At 36.6% G+C, this 15,655-nt stretch overlaps 1 long non-coding RNA gene across 1 annotated transcript in view; it reads right to left on the bottom strand.

Annotated features, from left to right (window-relative positions):
- Positions 1 to 15,655, bottom strand: part of LOC148224094 (uncharacterized) — a 129,223-nt gene that overhangs the window by 83,871 nt on the left and 29,697 nt on the right. Inside the window, exons 2-3 of the long non-coding RNA XR_015803468.1 lie at positions 10,487 to 12,806; positions 9,780 to 9,941 (exon numbers count right to left, since the gene is read on the bottom strand). This is a non-coding gene — a long non-coding RNA (uncharacterized LOC148224094). The remainder of the gene's footprint in view (positions 1 to 9,779; positions 9,942 to 10,486; positions 12,807 to 15,655) is intronic.

Genomic DNA, 15,655 nt, shown 5'->3' with positions numbered 1-15,655 from the left:
AAAATCCCTTCATTCTGACTTTCTACTAGAATGTCTTCAGAAACAAAAAGGATCAACAGCTTTTATTATTTCCTATGACTAATTTCTAAAACATCATGATTGGCTTTTTGTCCAGACTCCACATCATTCTAAGATGTTCAGCAGCTAGACTGCATTGTTATCTAATTGCACCACAGTTCCTTCTATCGTTAAAGATTGGATATTAGGAACAAGTTCTTCACCAAAAAGGTTGTCTAAATATTTTCTCTTGCAGAAACTCTTCAATGCAATTTAAAGCATTTGTTAAAGCAGTGAAGTTATCTGTGATGAGTTATGCAAATTTTATCCAGGTACAAAAGGTTTGAAGTAAGATTTAGGAATAAGTATCTCTAAACTGCCTTAGCATCCAAGCTCACAAAAGTCATTATATTTATCAGAGAGTTTCAAGAAAGCACTCTGGTAGTGTGTTACTAAGGGTAACAAATTTGCTCTCTGAAACTTGAGGAAAAAAGGTGTTAACAATTCAACAAGTTTTTTCCTTCCTATTTTTTGAACCTTATTAATTTAATTTTGGGTTAAATGACAAACTCCTCATTTTTTGGTCTTTCGAAAAAGCAGTTCAAAGGAAATCTAAATTTTCTGAATAATAAAAATAAAATAATATAAAATTCTATTATAGTAATTTCTTTTTTTTCAATCAATATTAAAAAACAACTGATGTAAACAGAGGTTTTACCACTCCATATTATGAAAACTCATATATGCTTATCATTAAAAATTAATTGCAATAATCAATGCCTAAGAAGAGTTGTTGTCCCTGTTACTGTAAAAGAACAAGCATAAATTTTCTCTCCAAATAGAATTTAGTGGCGATTTTCCAATTTGATTTCTGCTGACCTGACCACAGATGCAGAAGAAACCAACGCAGCAGGATAAATAATTGTGGTTGTTTCTCTATAGACAGATAAAGACTCATGATCATTAACAGTAAACAATAACTGCCAACAATAAACATTTAATGATACTCATAAAAATAATTGGCCATTGTGAAGCTCAACAAATTTAGGACAATTTTGCATTAAATTGGTGGTTGTGCATTTAAGAAGACAGTATTTCACTGAAGGACAGCAAGTGATAAAACAGCCACTATCTCCTGATTCTGGCTGTTTAAAAAGACATTTTCTGAAACTGAGATTCTGTTTTTTTCCTCCTGCATATTCTCCAAGGGATCACCTTGCCTTGCTCAAAAACTTAATGGGCACTACACTGGCACAAACGTTGTGCAAATAAAGCAAAACAAGTGCATTTTATAATTGCTGATTTTGCAACCAGGAGAAACTGCTATTAATGCTCTGTCCAGGGAGCAATTTTGCTCACTTTTCACCCCTCAATGCAAGAAATTCCTTTTCTGCTTTCAATCCACAAAATACATGGACCAGATGGGTGGAAGCTGATTGTTTTCCTCAGAACATGTTTGTACTAAACACTTATTAAACTGGCTCTGTGTGCATCACAATCAGACCAAAGATTCACATGCAGGGCAGAACTTAATCATTTGTCAGCCCCAGTTATCTGAATGTCCCACAGTTACCATAAAATTCAGACACATACTTTTTTAAAGGAAAAATGGGAAGGGGTGAATTTTTAACCTTAACATTTTTTAGGCCAAGTGATGTCAGAGCAAGAAAATAATTAGGCACATCCAGCTCACAATACAGTCAGACACTGGATCATACATAAATTGATTTAAGATTTTAAAATATGATAACATGGGTTTTAAGTCTGTGGTTATTTGTATCAATTGCTAAAAAACATGATTCAAATGTGGTTTCAAAAAACTAACCTGGCATACTTTTCTGAAATCCACTGGATGAAACTGAATTTAAAAGCCAGAATGCAATTTTATCCCTGGTAAAAAGCTGTGGAATTCTTTGGAGTTCTATGGTCAGGAATTAAATCCATAAATGAAATACAAAAAGAACAGAAACTTATGTATAAATGTAGAGAAAAAATGAGATGTTACTTAAATGGAAGCATTGGCTTCAGCCATACCAATTTTTAGATAAATGACAAGAACTGGAGAGGGAAAGTGAGGAAAAACATTGCTTACATTTAGTTTCAGCTAAGCTACACCTGATATGAGGGTTAATTACTGAATAAAAATAGCTCTCCTGTTGGAAGTCTCAACTCAAATGCTAAAGTGCAAAAAATTAAAGTACCTAAAGTTCCTGCAATTTTAATATCTTTTCATTTGCCTGATGCAGTATTGCTCTTAAAAGTAATCAGCACCTCAATCTTTTTGATCATTATTTCTTTAAGCATCTGCTATCATGTTATCAAGATCTTGAAGCATTTTTGAGCCTTATTGATCATTCCTTGGCACCTCAAAACTCAGATCCTGTGAATATTTAAGTTTTAAGTGTACTCAGGAGAGAATTCTGGTAACAGTAACTGACATCTGCATTTGTCCACAGGAGGAACAATCTCCCCAGACTCTTTGCTCCACAGCAAACAAACTTGGTTTTGACAAATTAGGCTACCTTGAAAGAAGATCATGATAAAATATAATGTTAGAAAAACCAGACTGATAATTCAGCTGAACTTAAGCAACGAAATCCCAAAAGCGAAATGAAAATAACTGCATTTTAAAAAATCTTATTTTCTCTTGATCCAACACCCTTAAGATCCTTATGTTCCAGAAGAATCTGGTAATAACAGAACATTTCAGATTACAGAATTAAGGTGAAATGAGTTGATAGGCTTCCCTTTCTCCATGGACTCAGCAGGCTAATTTGTCAAGGACGTTCTCAGGGTGGTGATAGTGCTTGGCAGTAATAGGTATCTGTAAAATTCCAGCAGAGCAAATAGCTGGAATAAGTGTCAAGAAAACTCACTTATCTGCTGTACTAATAACCACGAGTCTGTACACATCATGCTGAGCAAACCTCCAGAAGGAACAATGTCATTACCTTAAAATTTCAGGTTGGCTTGATGAGCTGTTTATTCCAATTAACACAGAAGGAAATTGCTGGGTAACTACCGCCCTCATTTGCAAAGTCTGTCTCATGTTCACACTATGATGAGTTCTGAAACATACTTTTATTTTGAGGATCACTACATTTAAAGCAACATTAAATCACATACAGCAACTACAAATTTCATCTCCTCATCCTGTAATCATAGACAGAAATAAATTTCTAAAGAGTGTTCACACATCCAATAGAAAAAGTAAAATACCTGAAATTGCCTCTGATCAGAGAATAAGTTATAGGTTTTTTTTACAAAAGGCTGCCAAAATTCTGTTCAATGTTCAAAGTCTATATCCCTGGTCATTATGCAGTTAAGGGAATGAACAAATCTCTATAAAATAGTGTCTTGCAAAAAGCATAAAATGGTCACCTCTGTCCTTTTCAATATTTGTTTTTCTAAGGATTAACAAAATTGGTGGTCCCTACTGTGTACAACATTCTCTATGAATTAGCATTTCTAACTATATCTAACTTTTATAAATTAGTATAATTTTATGTGTACAGACTTATTTCACAGGATACTGGATTAGGAAAGCTAACCCTCATTTTCAATGAATACAAAGAACACTAATTTATTGATATCCTTTGTCTTACTGCTTCTTTCTTCTATTTTAAATTTTGAAAGTTATTCCCAAGAATTTTCAAAATATTCCATAGAAAAAAAGTTTTTTTGTGCTAAGATGTAAGGTGTGCATGATGAAAGGTTTCATTCCACATGATTACAAGCTGAGCCTCGACCAAATTAAGAGGTGGAAGGACGTGTTCACTGCAATGGAAAGATCTAAATAACAAAACCCTTAACACAAAAGGAAGGTTCACAGAAAAATTAGAAGTCCTTGCTGAGCCAAGATAGAGGAGATCATGTTATTCAATAGATAGGAAAGCTCAGGCCAGAATAATGGCCATTTTTTCTCAGGGGAAACATCCATTGAAACACACAGTCTGAGGGTGGAATAAGGCTAAGCCTTCCCAAAATGGGAAAAACTCCTCGAATCTGACCTAGATTATGACTACACTTATCATTTACAATTTTGTAAATGTACCCAAAGCTGTGAATCCTAAATTTTGAGCTGATTGACTGATCCCTTTGTTCTAATGATTTCCCATTATTTTATCTTTTTTCCATTTTAGGCAGAATTACTACAGATTAACACAAAAACAAACAAAAAAAAGCAAAATGACAACAACAACAACGGGAGAGAGCCATGAAAAGTTGCTTAGGGAAAAATAAAGAATTAGCACCTCAGAATATTTTTTCTTGAAAATTGAGGCAATGAAGTTTACTCATGTCTATAACATTGAAGGTAGTATTTCAGTCCAGATAAAGGAAGTGGACGCATACAAACAACTACATCTATGGAAATGATTCTGGAAGCTGGATGACCCATGAGCAATGGGATGTGCCTCACATCAAAGTTTTCAATGCAACTAAGGCTGAAAATGACTACAGTGTTCTTGTGACTTCAAAATTCATGTCTGAAAAATCATTACATTACAGCAAATTTTAGATCAGGACAACCTCTCATTGAAATGATCCAAAAGAATTGGATAAGGTGAAATGATCATGCTGCAGAAATATTTCTGATTCTTAGGAAATAGAATACAGTCATATTCAGTGATGTTTTAAAAAACCATGGGCATGCTACCTTCACTTTTCTGCATGGTACAGTAAACAACATTTCTCTTAATCTTCAGTAACTCTCACAGTAGTAATGGCAAGATGAAATTACCAAAGTGAAAAATACTGTATAAGAACTGATATTCTCCCACATACAGGATACCTGTGTCTGCTTCACAGAGATTCATCCTGAGTTTCCTACAGCCCCTGTAAATACCATAAACACGAGGCAACCACTGATCTGTTTCATATGTTCTCTCAAAGCTTATTACATTGGTTTATACTTCCAATAGGTATCACAATGAGTGGAAGTCAACAGCAAGGGGTGGCATAATTGGACAAAAGTAACAGCATTATTGGCACATGAGAAATTAAATAAATATTGATTACCTAAAAGATCTGAAATATGCACCTTATGTAGTGCAACTTCCATACAGAGGCTTTGAAACAGGCACTGTAATTTGCAACTTCTAATTTTTTCATCTTGTACATGTGAAATCCTCAGCCTCCCTCTCCAGAGTAATTGACTGAGACACATTTACTATTAGGATCTTATACCTTGGCCTTATTGTTTACAATGTTTCTTGCCATCAAACACACTGGTTGCATGAATACCTAAACTCCATCTATCTCCCACCACTTGTAAACTGCTACAAAGAGAAACTGTTTTGGTTTTGTTTTTTTTCTGTTCTAATTGTTGACATTACATATTACCAGGAGTAGAATGAATACCGAGTAAGATTTTACACAGCAAAATAAAGAATGCACATAGACAGTAAACCCCAGATCCCAGCCCTGAAATCCTATTTTATGCTCATTTCTTTGGCTTTGGGAAGACATTAGGACAGCCTGTAGCTTACCAGAAATAAAACATTGACACTGACAATCCTAGTTTAAGCAGCTGTTCTGCAGATGCAAAGGAAGATTGAGAATGTTTCCTGGACAAGCAGCCTGAAAATTACTTTCTCACAGATGAATAAACATCAATACAAAATACACTCTTACAAACCTTGTATTTCTATATAACAGATAATGAAAAACCATCTGTCCATTGTGGTTATTTGCCAAGAAGCCAGCCCAGCATACCATTTTACTACCTGTATTTAAGATATCCTACCAATAAACAGTATTTCTTAATTGTTTTTATTCTGTCTGCACATGCTGACTAAAAACTTCATCATTTAACCCACCTCTTTCAAGGTCAGTCATGTACATAACAAGAAGATTAATTCCTGGAAGTATAACTGTGTTCCTCTTTTGGATTTGGAGAAAAAAAAAAAAAGAGAGCTTCAAATTAGTGCTAACATTTTATTCTGCATGAATTTCTCAAGTTAAGCATAATATTTCTATGGACTTGTAATGATCAATATCCTGTGCTCTCAATATCCAATTCCAGTCCTAGCTGTCTTTTAGATGTCAGAAGCCAGTGGGTATTAAGAGATAAATTGTACTCAGCACTACTTTAGTCCAACAAATAACATGAAGAATATGTTTGCAATTAAAATTCACACAATGGAGTATTTTAAATGAACACATTTTACTATCAGTAGCAGCACATGTCGATGAGGAAAAATACACAATAGCATGGTACTCTCCTGTATTATGCAAATAGATGCAGCAAAGGTCAAAGCTTATCTCAATCTCATAATAATGTAGTCTGCAGAGAATAATTAATTTACAGAGTGCTTTTTTATATTGTGTACCACATCACTAAAAGCCATTTTATTTGGGAATTTTCTTTTCTTATGTTGCAGAGAGAAGTAATATCAAAGGCTTTCAATTTTCTCTTTGGGGACCAGGGGGGAAGGGAAGGCACAGTTCTTTATTTTCCATAGCAACACCAAGCTAAAATTAAGCTCTAAAAATACTCTTTTAATTGCTAAAATGCTGTTCAATGTTGGTGTTTAGGAATGCGATTTCTTTGCCCAACAGCTGCCTTACATTACGAGAGCAGAAGCGTTTGAACCATTTCCATGGAGCAATTGGTACTACAAGGATTCCATTCTATTCCACATTTCCCTACAGAGGATTACAGTTTAGATGTATTATATATTTGGAAATTTCTGAAGCCCTGTGCTGGGGAAGGCAAGTGTCATCCAGAGCAGAGAGGTTATGAAGTTGGAAGCATAGAAAGCCAGGATAGTAACCTGTGTCTGCAGTGCTGCTGGGAAGTTGGGAAACTGATGTGCTGTAAATTCTGGTTCTATCACTATCAACTCCATCTTCTCCATACACTCTATTTTCCTCTGTCTGCCAAAAAGAATGACAATTTCTTGGCTTTGTAAGAAAAATACCCTTCAAGAGCTGATATTCAGAGCAGCCCATGCTACGTTATGCAAACATTTTTTCACACCTATTTTTAAATACACATTACACATAGAGTTCTAAAAAGAGTGGTCCTCCCACATAAGCCTCGAGAGAGCAGATCTCTAAGCAATAGGATAAGATGTTTGTGTTCTTTCAAATCTGAGGGATCTTATTCCTTACTCTCAAATATTTGTACTGTCTTGTCATTTTGAGCTGGAAGCCAAATATAGTTGCTTGGGAATCATATGAGGTCGCACTGCACACATGACAAAAAACTACCATGACCAAGAAGTAATATATGTTACAAGAGGCTGTGTTTTACACAACTGCCTTACACAATTAACTGAGGGTTAATTGGTCCCACAGCAAGTCTGTCATTCATCAGGAATTTTAACTCCCCAATTCCAGCTTCAGATCCTTGAGCTTATTTTTCCTTGTATTTTCTAGGAAGCTGCATGCTTGTGGTTGTTTCAAGGGAACCTGAACAACATGATCCAGTGGAACCTAAAGCTCATTCCCTGGTGCTTGCACAGGTCAGAACAGCCCTTGTGTAGTTTTATCTTCTTCATGTGAGAAACTTGCACACAGGCAAGCACCTTTCTCCATCCCTAGAGGTCATCTGTCACTATAATCTCGAGTGTTCATCACAAGATGCAGAACTAGACCAGTGGCAATGCAACCCAAGCTAACACAGATCCAGTTGTTCTTATGTCAGTTACCTTTACACACTCCAAATTAAACACCAGCAATTTCCAGGGAATGTGAAAATGCTGCAGAGTAGTTAATGTTGACAGTAGTTGCTAAAAGGTCATTTGGAGACATTCATTAGTTGTTTGCTGTAGCACAGTCATTATTATTGGCAGCAGAAATTGGCAGAAAGTGCTGTTATTGTCAGAAAGCATTAAAAGAGTGTCATTTGTCAATATGTGCTCTTCTGTAGAGCAGCAGGCTGGGAGAACTCCATCTTTCAATTTAAATGGAAAAAAAAAAAATAGCATAAATACCCTGATATGCTTTTATCTGCATCTCCTGATACCTGTATTGAAGATATCTGTATCAGCCCACTCTCCTGTCTGGGAACAGCAAAGCAGAAAACATGCAGAAGGATTTTGTCCTAAATTTCAGTTTCTAGGATTCTGCTATGAGTTCTTCCAGAATGAAGAATCTCTGTGACTATCCACCTGTCAGTCAGGCACATTTAGCTCTAACTATTTCTAAGCACAGATACTTAGATGTTGCTATGTAAATGAATTCAGATCTGTTTGCCCTTTATTGGTAAGGGAGAAAAGATATGGAGATTCAAGATCCCTCTTTTCTTAATTAATACTTCAGCAAATGCAACCATAATACATTAAAGACTTGGAAGGTGGAAATAAAGTATAAATCCAAGTTGCATCTCTTTATAATTTTCCATTACGGCAGTCCAATAATGGAATTAATAAAACTTTCATTTTAACGCTGTCAAGTTACATTAAAAAGCATTATTTAGCTCTCCCCAAGCCTACACTCTAATAAATGTCAAGTTCCCAATTATTAGGTATTTAAATATTTGTACAAAGAGCCTTTAATAATGAGAATACACACTGCAGATATGTATGCTGTTGTACTATTAAACTGAGATAAATAACCTGGGACAATTATTCCCAGTCTTAATAAAGCTGATTTTCTAATCAAATGTCAATAAAATGACTTGTTTTTAATATGGATATAATTGCATTAATAGCTGAGAGTTATTAAATAATAACTTTCAGAATGAACACAGAAGCACTGTTGATTTTTTTTTATGACACCCTTCATTCTTCTACTGCATTCCTTCATCTTGAGCACTCGGCATCCTTTTCATTCAGTAAAGCAAAGGCTGGCACTTCACTTGCATTTCCATCTTTGTCCCTGTCACAGGACAAGTGACAAGCAAGAAGATGGGAGAGATAACAGAAGAAAGGGAATAGTTTATAGGACAGCACCTTTGGTTTGTAGTGTATTTCACTGCTCACCAGCCAGGACTCTTTTCCATTAGATTGTCCCAATCTTTTCTGTAACAAAGTAGATGAGCAAATTCCTGCAGTACACTTTCTCTGGCTCAGTCCTTCATTTGACTGTCTGCTGGATGCATTCAGTTTTCTAGGAGAAGTTGAAAAACTGAAAGCCAGTGTAATACCATGGGACAGGAATTACAAAGCAACTAAATGGAAACTGGCAATTGCAGAAGTGTTGATGCAAATCTTACGTCTTCAGGGCTGGTGACAGCTTTGAGTACTAACTTTGACCTTGACCATAATTCTTTTCCTAATTCAAGAGCTTTCCTTTTTATTCTATTCATTAACAATGAAATTGAATTTTTAAATGAATTTATATAGTGAAAGAGGGGGACATATTTTCACTTCAAAGACTTACACATTCTTAAGGGATTTGTTCATGTAGCCTGTTGGTGAATCACCGAGGAAAAGATGGTTACTGTGTTACAAAAGCAATAACACATGCAATTTACTAAAACACTATCTGAAAATATTATCCATGGAAGAATGAGTCTGATTAGCTAACAGCAACAGATAGGTTTATGATTGCAAGTTTTATGACTATTGGATAACATAAAGCACTTTTCTCAAAAGAAGTTGCAGCACTTAAGGCATTTGCTGAGCTTAGTGTTATCAGAACTGTAAATCACTCAACAAGTTGCACTCCTCAGAAATAAAATCTGCATGGTATGGTTAGAAATTTACAGAGTGCTAATAAATTACTTGAAAGATAATTTCTAATTTCCAATATCCAGTCCAAAGAACACTTATTCCTACAGTCAAAGGCATTTATTGCTGATAAAAATATAAATAATATCACCAGTTACTTACATTTAATAATGACCATAAGTGACCTGGAGCACGTTGTTCCTTACATTTAAAAACAGCAAAAGATGATAATCTTTGATGATGGGTTTCAATTACACTTTCAAGATGCAGTAATACAAGACAACTAGAAGATATACTTGGCTGATAGTTTTTTATAACATTTCCCTGGTTGGAAATAAAAAAATATTTTTTTTAGTCTTTCCTCAGCTTTGGGCAGACCAAATTATTCAGTTGCTTCAATGTATCCACACCACATTTTCTCAGTGTTTGGTTCAGGTTCTGTTGTGTCGATTCTATCACAGATATTAGTGGAATGCCACAATCACACTTGCACAGAAAGGAAATCTTGAGGCACTACATCCTGGCACTGTTGTACAGTTCCCAAGGGAAAGTGAGTCCTTAACTTCAGGAATAATATTTATTATTACTCTATTATTGAAATTTATTTAAGGACTAGTAATTATTATTTTAATGCCACATCAAAGAACTTACTGACAGGACAGTGTTTGACACTAAAATGAACTTAAAAGAAATTAGAATTAGTGCAGCATCATCTCTAAATATACCTGTTTGACTTGACCTTATATTAAGGAAAAATTAGGCAGAATGCAGATCAATAGGTGGTGGCAGATCAGAATTAGCCAAGCACTAAAGAAAAGCAATGTAAATAAATAACCCAGCAGTGAATTTAGTAGAAATGACAGGATAACCTTTTCTAGGTGTGTGGTCTGAAGTTTCATTAAGGCAGAAGTTCCCAGACTGTTTCCAGTGGAGATTCAGGTATTGAGACTGCAGATGTTCCACACACAGCTCATTAGTCACACAGTGATTCTGTTCACCAGGCTCCTTCCAGCTGAGAAACTCAAAAGACACACAACAAAAAAATATTAAAAAGTGCATTAATGATGCCACATTTGTCTATGAACAATCTTCACTAATACAGAGAGGCCTCTGTGTCAAGGCACGTCCTCAGAGAGACAATAATCCTTCCTAGAGCAATCTCTATTAAAAGCAGGGCTCATCCTGCAGAAGTCCCCAGCATCCCCACTTCCAGCTGCTCCATTGGCCTCATGGGAACATCTCACTTCAGCCACATGGAAGCACCAGGTCACTCAATCTGCTGCCCTCCCCTCTCACCTGCATTGACTGTCATCTCTAACACACACATCAGTCCTATCCCACTCCCACAAATGCCAACAACAGCAACCACAAATTTTCTCTCTGAACTCTGACACTCCAAGGCTCACTCAGGGCACTATGAATGACTTTTACATTTTTTTTAAATCTTGAAGGAGCACAATAAGACATGCAAATGAAGGCTGTAGAACTTTGCAGTGCCTGATGTTGGAATGATGAGCTACAAATATCTGAAGGAGTTTAAAAAGATCCTTTTGTCAGTCTGAATTGTGTTTAACAAAGTATTGAAAAAATGATAGATTCTTCTCAAATTCATCACAGTTTTACCTGACTGTGGTCTGGTCTGTCTGATACACAAATCTGCACATTAATTAGTCCTCCAAAAGAGCTACATGGACACGAGATTTCTGTCTAAATAAAGACCCCTTCCAAGCTGTTTTTCCTGCTTCTGTTGCAAACAACAGATAATTAGCCCATAACTGCAGCTGCTTGCATGTTGTCTGGTCTATTTACATATCCTTGAAACTATTATGGCCAATTAGTAGTTTGGATTGTTTCTCCCTTCTAGCAGTAAGAAGAGAAGAATCTCTTTAAAAATGTGATTTCTTCTAGGCTTTCCACTGATTATGCCACTCAGCCACCCCTAGGTCACTGCTATAAGGTAAAAAGCTGTCCCTTAATAAAGCAGTCACTGTTTTCCCCTGTCCTGAGTAGTCTGTACTGGGTGCATGCACTCCATCGTGCAGATACTGACAGCTGGGTACACTCCATAGTTAACAACCTGAAAGCAACTCTAATTTTAATTACTCCAATATTATATGCACATTCTCCCTGAAGAAATGTAGAATACTTGCGAAATATCGCTTTTAAGAATCTTGGTTTAGCCACTGAAACACCTACACACCTAAAAAAAAAAATCTATTATAGCTTGTACAATTTCACGTTTTACTTCGTGTCTACAGTAAAACAAAATTAGTTCTTTTGGTGCCAGACTGAATATTTTAACAGGAACATTTAAAGTATCTTGAATAGCACTAGAACGTCAAAATACTTACTGCCATGAAGGAATTGCCTTTTGCTCATAGCAAATTACTCAATACTATATTAAATACTCAGATGTATGTGGTCCTCAGGCCTGTTTTATTTATCTGCTGTACATAATTCCAATGTCTTAATTCCTCCTGAAATCATGACTCCCTGCAGTTCTCTCCCAAGCAATGAACACACATATTAAACTCAGAACCCAGAGAGTGCTGCCAGCCAGGATTTCCAGGGCAAGCCTCAGAGGGAGCTGACCAGGAGCTGTTCCTCCCAAAGTGCTGGAAGGAAGTCCAGGGCTGGCAGAGGCCAAGATACCTTGCAGTCGATCCTGTGAGACAGCTCTGCAACAGGAATTTTAAAATGCATCAGGAGGAAAGTCTTCTGTGTATCTGGGAAGGAGTTTAGCATGCTCCTTACCTGAGTTTACCTGACTGCCCCATAAGTGTATTCCCCCCATCTGTTCTCCTCCTTCAAGGGATGTAACTGCTCATCTCTGAGGCTGAATTCCCAGTGCCAGGGCAATGTCACTTTTGTTGCCTAGCAGCAGGTCTTTGGGATCTTCCGTGGTGTGACTTCTTTGCAAAAGAAGGTGTAAAGGCACCCTCTGAATCCCCAGTGAAAATCGCCCCTGGACCAGCAGCAGTAGAAGCCGGGATTCTTCACTCTCCAGAAACCACAGTCTGCCTTGCTTTGAGGACACGTTTCATGCTGCTGTCAGCACAGCAGCTTAAGGAGAACATCGTGACTGGTGTCTCACAGTGCTTGTTCCCCTTCAGCCTCCATGCTCAGGCTTGCCGCTTGGGCTGGCCTCAGGTTACACAGGTCTTTGCAGTGAATCTACCTGCAACATTCCTGAAAAAATGAGCATCCCCAAAACACTTTACAGCTCTAGACGAAGGTTTTATTGAAGTAAAAATCACAGAACAATCAGTCAATTTGTCAATGGTTAAAGCTATGACAGACTGAATCTGCATTTATAATTATATCCTGTTTCACTTGTATTTTACCTGTTTCAGAGGAATATAGTTTCCTCAAATATGTGCAGTTAATGCAGCATACAAATTTGGCTGCCATTACCTGTATCCAAGACCACTTTGTTAATCTTCAGCCCAGCACTTTCAAACAAAACTCACCTAGAGAACTTCTGCTTACATGGGATGCTCATGAATTTCTGTTGTCTTCTAATGCACTGTTTTAAAAGTGAATTCTTTTATTGCAGCACATTTTTGAAAAAGCTCTTGCTGTGTCAGAACCACAAAAATTTTACAGAAGGTAAAAATCAATAGAAATCTTGATTGCCTGTAAATAAGATGGAATGACAGATCACTTGCACTCTGGCATTTCTGGCTGAAAAGGAGCTTAGGAAATAGACACCGTGGTAATGACACAGGAGGGAAGAAAAAGAATCTGCCCATTATTACAAGTATCAAAAGAGCAGAAAGATAAACCAGGTCAGTGTTGACATTATAAAACATCCTCAAGCAATTTTAACAGATACTGTGTTTTCTACCTCAAAAATACAACCCTTAAAAAAAAGGTTGTGTCTCACTCCTGCAGCTCAAAACTTCAGTTTAGAAAATTCTAGTCTGAATTCCAACTTAAGAACCTATTCTTGGTACTGGCTGCAGCGAATCTCCATGCCTCATTTAAACAATTATGCCATTAAGTGTTTGGATTAAGCACGTTTGTAGTGCATCTGCACAATTAAATACCAGTGGCTTTATGGTGGGAAACCTCATTCTACAGTGAATGCAGCAATCCATCTCATTGCCATGCAATCCAGCCATCCTCTCATTTCCTACACCATGCATAAAAAGAAAAACTATTTTAATACTATCCCAAATGCACATGACAGCACAAATAAAGTGCTTTCAGCTTTACAGTATCCATTACAATTAATTATCCAAAAGTCCTTGGCATAAACTGTGAAAAGCCCTTTCTTTTTGAATAAATGAACTCCATCAAAATTCTACAGGCACCTGAACTGACTGCAAATGAACACAAATATTCGCTGGCATTTTGTTACAAACAAAGGCCTTTTCTCTATGAAGTTGTCTGACATAGGATTTTACTGCCCTGGATTTCTAATATAACAAAGAGCATCACACTTTTGCTAGCAGATAAAGCTAAGAATGTGTGGTTCATGATATTTCAAGAGATAAGGCCTGTAACAGGAGAAAATATTAATGTTTTATGTAATTTTTTTGCCTTCATCAAGTCAGTAGAGATATTTCACCATCACTCAGTTTATTCAGTGTCAATTAGACCGCTCACTATGCTATCATAAATCAAGTTACAAATGAGCAATCTCCCAGAACCACTGATAACACAGAAAGAGCATCCAAGTAGACTACAGGCTAGAGATTTCTAAGTGGAAGGGACAAACTAAATTAGTGTGTAAAACCCACCTAAGCACTAAAGTTCTGTTTAGTTAGAAGGCTACCGAGTTGACAAAAGCTCAAAACTTAGTAATGAATTCCTTCTCCCTCCAGGACTGGAATAGCAGAAAAGAAAATCAGCATTCTATCATTTCCATTCTGTGTTAAATCCTGTCTTTTTGACACTCCATTTGTCAAGGTTAATATTTGCCTTTCATTGTCCCTAAATAAATTCTGCTTATTATAGTTACTAAAGTTACCTGACGTTTTATAGTAGAGTCAGCATTTACTCTGCTATGAACTCTGCATTGTATATATTTTAAACTCTCTCCTTCCTCTGGGTGACATTATTTCTGTAACAATGGCTCTTTAAGGTGTCTATTTTGGGATGGACCTATATTATAGCTACTGCAAAAAGGTTGTCATTAAAATACAAATGCAGAAGAACTATACTCCTCAGATTGCTTCAGCCTTGTTCCACAGCACTTACATTTGTATTGATTTTATAATGAATGCACATGAGATGAGGGAAGTGCTGACTTTTCTTGCTCTGCCATGTCCATTGCTGCTTTTCTTGTCTAAGTGAGGTGCAGTGTCTCACTGAACTATTAAAAAAGAAAAACTAACAATAGGGGAATAAGTTTCTCTTACAGCATAACCATTACAGAGCTTCTCTCCTAAGGCACTAAGTATAACTAGCTTGGTGAATTAAAAAAAAAAAAAAAAAAAAGAGTAACACCTGTGATTTAATATTTTCTAGAATGCTCATCTTGAGGGAAATGATAGTTTGGAATACTAGTAAAAATTGACTGAACACCACTAGCAGCATGCTGCTATCCCTTTGCCCTCAGCATACAGAAATTCCATGGATTGTATTGTGTACGACTCTCCAAGTGATGAAGGTAATGAGTTAGGTTGAAACAAGGTACTGAAACACTGCCAGTCAGAGGTTTGGAGGTTTTTAGGACATTAGTCCCATTTTCTTAGCTGTGAGACCTCTTGAAGATGTCATTTAGAGATAATATCTAAGCCATTACCTGGCACTAGGAAGATGGAGATGGTAATTCAGTGCCAGTGTAAGCACAGCTCAGAATGCCAAAGGAGAGCAATGCTGAATTCAGCTTCAACACTGACCTTAAACAAATAAATCCTGCAAACAAGACACTTTGCCAAAGGCAATGCACAAGGCAAATTACCATAATTGTCTTGTTTCTCAACAATTAGTTCACCTAATGTGTTTAATACTACTAGAAATACCAATTGCCACAAGACAATTAGTACCAGGTGACTGACAGAATGTCAGAGCTTATTCCCAGGGACTGT

The sequence above is a fragment of the Sturnus vulgaris genome, chromosome 4 (assembly GCF_052056855.1).
Source record: "Sturnus vulgaris isolate bStuVul1 chromosome 4, bStuVul1.hap1, whole genome shotgun sequence".
NCBI lineage: Eukaryota > Metazoa > Chordata > Aves > Passeriformes > Sturnidae > Sturnus > Sturnus vulgaris.
The sequence above is the reverse complement of the archived record's forward strand: the minus strand, read 5'-3'. Positions and strand labels throughout refer to the sequence as shown.